The sequence below is a fragment of the Pelodiscus sinensis genome, chromosome 12, assembly GCF_052426305.1.
Source record: "Pelodiscus sinensis isolate ZL-2025 chromosome 12, ASM5242630v1, whole genome shotgun sequence".
In the NCBI taxonomy this organism is placed as follows: domain Eukaryota; kingdom Metazoa; phylum Chordata; order Testudines; family Trionychidae; genus Pelodiscus; species Pelodiscus sinensis.
In genome coordinates this window covers 33,021,116-33,029,251 of record NC_143063.1, presented here as the reverse complement: position 1 = coordinate 33,029,251, position 8,136 = coordinate 33,021,116, and the positions used below count along the sequence as shown (strand labels likewise).

The window sequence follows — 8,136 nt, the reverse complement described above, 5'->3', positions numbered from 1 at the left end:
ACAAGCAAGTCTGTGCATTGTGGTTAAAAAATTGCTACTCCTTTTCAACTAATTCACTACTGCCTCAATATGATGGCATTGTTGATGCCAGCATTATTAAGTTAGTTGATTAAAAATGTTTAATTATCTTATAGATTCTTATATTAGTGCTATAAAAATCAGGAAGAAAAGCACTGAAACAGGCTGTCTTTTTATTAAATGTTCACTTTCTATTCTAGGCACATCTAGTGAATCCCTCTGACAAATTATCTGGTTATCTAATGAGCCACGGATGTGGTTTTGGGGTTTTGTTTTTTGCTACCCAGTTAGTCTCTCTATGGTTCTTATTCATATTGATATATAAAATGTGTCCACTGCTGCTTTCAAATGTGTAGCTGGCAGAGCAGTGAATGGTTTTCTGTTCAAATGAGAAGTAGATGAATAGCAGGAAAAAATAAAATTAGCTGAAGAGTAATTGAGATAACTGAACAAATTTGGCTACCAACTAGAGAATTTAACAACTATTATGCTGAGCACCGGCTTTTACAGATCTGAAAATCTAGGGGTACAGCATATATATTTATGTGCAATACTTCAATGTAGCGGATTGGAAAATACTCATACTGAAAGGCAATATGCTCTAAATTTATTGCAAAGGAGGTAGATCATAATAGAATCCCCACTGAACCCATGGGTTTATAAGTATGCCAGTGCTTGACAGTCTTATTGTTGATTATATTAATTTCTACTCCATCCAGCAGCAAATTTTTATGGGATTCACCCCCATAGATGTTCTATGACACAATCTAGTCCTCAGTTACAAAAGTTGCTTTAATTGGATTATAGCAAAAGTGGCAAGGATAAAACAGAAATAAGATAATTAAACATGCCTAGGCAATCCTGTTTTTTTTCAAAAACAGTGCCAAGATGGGGTACTAGCAAGCAAAAACATAAGACCTTTAACCTTAAAAAAAAATTCAGTTAAGAAATCAGTTGTGCAGAAGCAACTTTCTATGCATTTACTCATACTCTGAGATACAGATTAGCAACCACTAGCATACACATGGTGGCTGTGTCTTGACTGGCAAGTTTTTCCGCAAAAGCAAGTGCTTTTGCGCAAAAACTTGCCAGCTGTCTCCACTGGCCACTTGATTTTGCGCAAAAGCACTGACGTTCTACTGTCCGAAATCAGTGCTTCTTGCGCAAATGCTTTGACGTTCACGTTCGGGAAAAAGCCCTCCTGCAGAAATATTTTTGCGCAAAAGGGCCAGTGTAGACAGGCAGCTAAGACGTTTAGCGCAAAAGCAGGCTAAACGGAAAAAACCCCAAGTGGACGATCAGAGACTCCATAGCCACAATCAGCTTTTGGACTTCCTGGTAACCCGAGCCTCCTTAAAGCAGACTCAGGCTGCTGAGGTCACAAGGCAGGAGCCCTCTGGCCACAGCTCTGACACGTGGCCCCTGCCATCCAGCAGACACCCCCCAAGCACAATGGCAGCTCTAGGTGGGGATCAGCCACCCGCCCTCCCCAGCACAGGAGGCCCTCAGGGCCAGAAAAAGACGGGCCCCATCCTGGTCCCCGGGGGAGCTGGAAGCCCTCCTGGACCTCTGGCAGGAGGAGGAGGCCCTGCATGAGACCCGCTCCCGGAGCCGGAACATGGAGATCTTTTCCCACATGGCCCAGGTGCTCGCCCAGCAGGGCTATCCAGCCCGGACCCTGGAGCAAGTCTGGGATAAAGTAAAAGAACTGCACCTGGGCTACGTCCGGGCCAGTGAGGGCCGGGGGAAGGAGCCAACACCTGCCCCCATTACCAACGGCTCCACACTATCCTGGGCCAGCCAGCCCCACAAGCCCCAGACGTGCCCATGACAGCAGCATGTGCCCTCCCCCCCCCATCACCAGGACCACTGATGCGGGGAAAGGAGACAGCAGTGTGTCCGATGATGAGGCTAGCACTGCCACCCAGCAGGCCCCCTCCAGCAGTCCTGATGTCTCCTGTGCATCCTCAGAGGCCTGGGAAGGATCCACCGGTGAGTGTTGCACTTTGCACTCACAAGGGCACGGGGGGGGGGGGCCAGGCACCCGGAAGGGGCAGGGGGACAGCATGTCATTCAGGCCGTGTGAGCTGCACACTGTGTAGCATTAGGCAGGAAGCAGCACGTGCCACCACGTGCAGCCTGGTGACCGAGCGGCACGTGGTCGCGGCAGGCAGCTGCAGGGCATGCCTGGGACCGTGCTGCTCACATACATCTGGCAGGACCAGGGGGGAAGGGTGGATGCCGGCTGGAACCAGCCAGGGTCCCAGGGACTCAGGCCAGAGCCCGCACCTCTGCAAGGGTGCAGCATGGAGAACGGCACACTGTCCCATGCCTGGCTGTGAGGCACAGCCAGCTGCTCCTGGGAAAACCGCAGCATCACAGCCCTGTGAGCGTGGCTCCCACTGAGCCCCTCTCCAGTTCCCAGTGCCTTGGCTGGCTCCCCGAGAGAAGTCTCCACTGCGGCCACACATAGCCCTCACACACGTAGCCCAGGGACAATGGGAGGAGGAGGCGGGGAATTGCTCGTGCCGGCCCTAAGGCCGCCTGAGTTTTGCTGCAAGGATGGGACACTCCCCAGTCACCCCTGGTTCTGTCCAGGAGACATCCCACATGATGGGGATCTGAGAGCCGAGACCACATCTGCCAGATGTGCTCCCAGGCACTGTGTGGGGATTCATCTCACTCCCTGTCAAACACCATTGATTAGCCCAAAGCCTCACAGTCACCACCGGCAGGGAGTTCCACAGGTGAACACAACACAAGCGCCCTCCCACCCTCCACGGGGCCAGGACGCAGACCGGTGGTTACAATACATGGGGGAGGACCCTACTCCAGAGGCGCTCTTGTATGCAAACATACAACACGGAGGGGAGGGGGCTAACCGAGTGGGCCCAAGCCACACTATTGTGGTGTCACCTGGGCTCAGGGGGGGAGGGCATGAGGTGTGGGGACAGTGGCTGGGCTGCCTGACTGACCCATCCTTTCTTCTCTTCCCTGCAGCAGGACCAAGCACTAGCCAGGGACTCTCAAGTCCTGCAGCAGCAGCAACAGCAGCAGCACCCCCAGCCGCCCAACCACTGAGGCAGTGGCTCCGCCACCGGGACCAGCTCCTTCAGCACCACATGCAGGCCGTCGAGCGCGTCGAAGCAGCCATCACTTGGCGTGTGGAGACGGACCTGCAGTGGCGCCAGAAGGCCTGGGCCGACTTCCAGGCCCAGTGCATCCGCATGGCGGATTCTATCACCACCCTAATCGTCCACATTGGCCATGCCATTCTGGAACAGGAAGGCACCAGCCTGGAGCACCAGCTGCAGGCACTCCAAAATGGCTGGCAGGGGCCAGAGCAGGCACATGGCCATCCCTGGCTCCATGGCAGACAAAACAAGGCAGAAGAAAAAAAAACAGGCAAAAGCACTAGGTGGCAAAGGGCAGTGGTGTCCAAAAGGCAGAGGGCAACTACCAAAACTGCTAGGGCTGTCAGTCCCTACAAGAGGTCCTATAGCACGCAGCAAGAGTGAAACGGCTGTCCAGGGAAATTCCTTTAAGCACATGTCTCAAAGGAGCTCCAGCCTCCGCCCCCGGAAATGACTGGTGCCCTTTTGCCCTCGGCAAAATGGTTCCAGGCTTCTGCTTTTGCGCAAAAGCGCATCGTTATAACAATAACTCCGTGACCAATCTAGACGCGCTTTTGCACAAATACTTTTAACGGAAAAACTTTTAGGTTAAAAGTATTTGCACAAAATCATGCCAGTCTAGACGCAGTCTACATGTATTAATATACTGTATGCACTCATATTTGAATCCTTCCATTCAACATTTACTGGGTGCACCACTGATGAAGAATTTGTTCCAGTCCTGTAAAATTTATATTCCCTTCCTTTCCTTTTTCACCTTCCAAGGGGGAATTCAGTCAGAAGCATAGTGCTACCTCCCCTTCCCTTCTCCCCACCCGCCTCACAAAACTTGAGGCATGTTGTATCTTGCATAGAAGATCCAGGGCTGAGGCGAGACTTCTACGGTCCCTGGGGGGAGCCAACTCCTGGCCCCCCAAAAGGGGCTGGGACCTTCAGCATTTCTGGGGCCTAGGACTCGCACTGTGTGGGGCCTCAGCAGCAATTTGAAGGGCCTGGGAGCTCTGTAGTGGTAGCAGCAGCCAGAAGCTCCTGGGGTAGCTAACCCTTTGCCTCTGCCCCACATCAGTGGCCCTGAGGAGGTCTGTTACTCAGGGATCATTCTAATAACAGTACTAACTAGCATTCTTTCATTAGCAAATGTTACCAAGCCTGGCAACCCTCAGACAACTACTCATTTCCAAACATATGAAAGGGTTACGTCTTAGACCAATTTTACTGTTATAGATTTAGACTAAATCTGCCTTGATAGTGCTGTCCCATTCTGGGCTGATGACTAAAGCTAAGCTATCCATATGCTTAATTGCTTTCATAAATGGAGCACTAACAGTTTGTGGTAGAGATGGTGTTACAGTTGCTATTTATGGAATCATTCCCTTATTCCTCTTTTGTAAACTGAAATATTTCTCCCTAGTACTTACAGATATTCAGATTGAGAATGGTATTTTTCCGTTAAACATACTTGGCCTGCAAACAGCAACAGAAGGGAAATGGAAGGCAAAGTAGAAGTAATGAAAAGAAATAAAGAAAAGGTAACTTTTTGCTACATATTGGAGAAAATAATACAACCTATCCATGGATTCAGTGGCTTTGCCCAAGTTCCATGAAAGGAAGTTTTTGCCACAAGTGTTCCATGCACTGCTAGGACATACCAAGAGCAGTCCAGGAAGCAGAATGTGACCTAGAATCACAATTTAATTCTTGAGCTATGTCTAGACTACAGGGAAGATTCGAAAGAGGATATGCAAATTCCATGGGAATTTGCATATCTTCTTCCGATCTCACTTTCGAAAACTGAGCTTTTGAAAGTGAAAGTAATTTAGACATAGCTCTTTTGGTGCAAACCCTCCACCCTCCCCCCACCCCGTTGAAAAGCCACGTAAACAGCTCTGCTTTCAAAAGTGAGTTTGGAAGAAGATATGCAAATTCCTGTGGAATTTGCATATCCTCTTTTGAATCTTCCCCATAGTTTAGACATAGCCTTGATGTCTCTGCTCCCAGGAGAGAGATCCTGTGTCATCCCTACACATAACACAACATACATACAACAATGTGCCTACACAGCTGCTCTTCTCAGAGTTCTGTGGTGATAGAAAGCTCTGCCCAAACCAAAACTCCACTTGACAAGACCACCTGTGTCTCCTGGGTGAAAATGGAGGATTGGCCACCAACTGAAAACTAAATGGACCATAACTCTTGAGAAGATACCATAGAATGCGATCCCATAGTATTAAGGAACCAAGTGACCTGATAGGTCTAATGTCTGTGATTTTATGGGTAGAGGTAAAGTAGTAGCTGACAATGAATTTTGCTTACCCTACCATTCTTCTAGGAGTTAATACAGCCAAACCTGGGGTGGTCAAATGTGGCTCTATATGAAACTTATGTTTATATATTTGGTGCCTTTGCCAAAGCTCAGTTTAACATTAGTGTTCCCTGACTTATTGCCTACTCTTGCACACTCCTCCTTACATCCTTGCATGAATCTATCCTTAATATCACACATCTTTTGAAATCATTTCCCAGGGTGCCTTGGAATCCAAGGTCTCTGGAAGCTGTTTCATACTGTACTGACACTCTAGCGTTTTTTGCTAAGTACTTGGAAGTATGAAAGACAAGCATGTTCATGAAATCATCATAAAATGGGTGCATAACTGGTTGAAAAAAAACTTACTCAAACAGTGGTGATTAATGGCTCACTGTCAAACTGCAAGTATATATATCTAGTAGGAACTCCCAGGTAGTACTGAGTCTGGGACTATTGTGAGTGTCAACTGATTTGCATTGTAGAAGTCCAAAGATGCTGATTGGCCAGTGCTATCTAGGATGCTGTGGGCACTCCAACAACTGGGCCAGCTAGGATAATATCAGCTTTAATTGCTGGATAGGGTGCCTTGCAGCAGGTAAGGTGCTGCTATCTGTGGCTTCAGCTTAGGTTGCCTAGCTCTGCATCAGCCATTGCCACTTAGTGTAGAATGGGGTTATCTTTGAGACAATGGCCAGCACAGAAGAGCATTGACAGATGGCACAATTTGCTGTTTTGCAGCAGTCTCAGATCAGCTCTTTTGAGTGAACTCTGAAGCATCAAGGTCCTTAGCTGAGTCTTCACCTCCAGAGAGACCCTAGAAGATATACACCTCTTTCTTCACTTAGCTCTTTTCTGGCTCCTTTACCCAACTATGCCTGACAACATCTATCAGGGTAACCTCTGGGAAGTTTGTTGTCAATGTCCTGTCTTTCCAAACAATGGTCAACAGTATTTTATTGGCCCCCAAATTAAAAATTCAATTATGTTTTAACTGAAGCATCTTAAACTGTCACTGATCTAAAATGCAAATGATGCCTTGGGTCATTCCATCAATTCCTTTTGCACACCAATAGGTGCTAGAAGAATGTTCCCTCTGCAGCTGTCCAGCAGCTCTGGCCCACTCTTCTCTTTTCACCAGTGGGGACAACAGAAGCATCTTTACTTGCTAAGACTTCAGGCCACAGTACTTACATAACTCTAAGGGTAGTTCCAGGCTCAGTATAGGAATAGGGCAGCAAGGGAGGTAATCCTCATCCTTGGAGATTTTTGATACAAGGTTAGACAGGCACCTGTCTGGAACAGTATATTTGGTGCCACCTTAGCATGGGGAGATGGACTAAGTGCCCTCCTGCGGTCCCTAGATATACATTCTGTGATTCTAGGATATTCTTTGATAGGAATTCTGCACTGGACACAAAATATGATTTCAGACAATTATACTATTTTTTTCTTTGTAAAGAAGTATAGCTGGAAGCCATGTTTGCTATCAGACTCTAATTATATTTATTTCAGATGATGAATCCAAAACCAGTGTTAATGTTAACTATGAGTGTCCCAAAGTAATATCTAGGACATTTTATGTCCTATGACACACTTAATTTAGTATCACATCTCATGCTAAGTAAACCAATTATTCAGTGGTCATTGGTGATGTGTATTTTGTGTGTGTGTGTGAGATATAGATATAGATATAGATATAGATATAGATATAGATATAGATATAGATATAGATATATAAACAAAGTTTCATTTTTTCCATTATATAGCAGCACAAATGATGTGAGGCCATTTGGAATTTACCCAGCTCAAAGTATTCCACCTTGTCAATTCAACTGAGAATTGTCAAATAGATATTATGATGGATAGACCTCAGGTACAGCATAAGGTAAGTGTTTTAATTATTTATAAACTGGTCAGTAGGGTTTTAAAGCACTCAGACATGAATTAAAGTGTGTCTGAGTCAGAGCTTGAAGTCAATTTTCAATTGATTCTGTCTAGCAAGTGCTGCTTAAGTAAAAACTTTAGTGTCTTTTCTTTCCTTTTCCCTTACCCACCATGAAGCTGTTTAACTGGTAGTATATAGCCAATATACAAGCTCTATATAATATTTCCCAAAATAATTATATTATTCCCATAATCAATTTTTCATACTTACCACATTACTAATAAAACCTACATGTAAAAATTAGCTTACTAAAAAGAGCTACTTAGACTTATTTCTGCACCACTATGATATATGCACCATTTAGTGTATGCCCTTATCAGCATTTGACTTAAGTATATTTTTCATTTCTCAGATGTAATGGAGGAACAGGTTGGTGAGGAACAGGTTGGTGAGAATCAAACAGACTACTATATGTAATGAAAAAAATCTGTCTATATTCTGAAAAAGAGTCTTTTATTGATTTTGCTGTTTTTTCAAAAGTGTAATATCAATTCCCTTAGTAATTATTTTACTTTATTAAGAAGCTCATTACAAGCCAGCAAGACAAAGTTAGTTAATTGTGTGATATATTTGTGGTTCATTTACCAATAAAATATCAAATGTATTAAGGTTAATTTCTTTTTCATTTAGATATGATTGTCATTCATATTTGCTCTATAGATGTGACTGGTATAGCTGCTGCAGATGGTAAAAACTTACTGTACATTTAAAAATGTTTTTTCCACTCAAAGGAA

The 8,136-nt window shown here is 45.4% G+C and overlaps 1 long non-coding RNA gene across 1 annotated transcript; it reads left to right on the top strand.

Annotated features, from left to right (window-relative positions):
- Positions 1-2,973: 2,973 nt before the first annotated feature.
- Positions 2,974-7,878, top strand: LOC106732523 (uncharacterized). The gene is made up of 3 exons (XR_003090737.3): positions 2,974-4,681; positions 7,224-7,342; positions 7,755-7,878. It is a non-coding gene; the product is annotated as an uncharacterized LOC106732523 (long non-coding RNA).
- Positions 7,879-8,136: the final 258 nt, after the last annotated feature.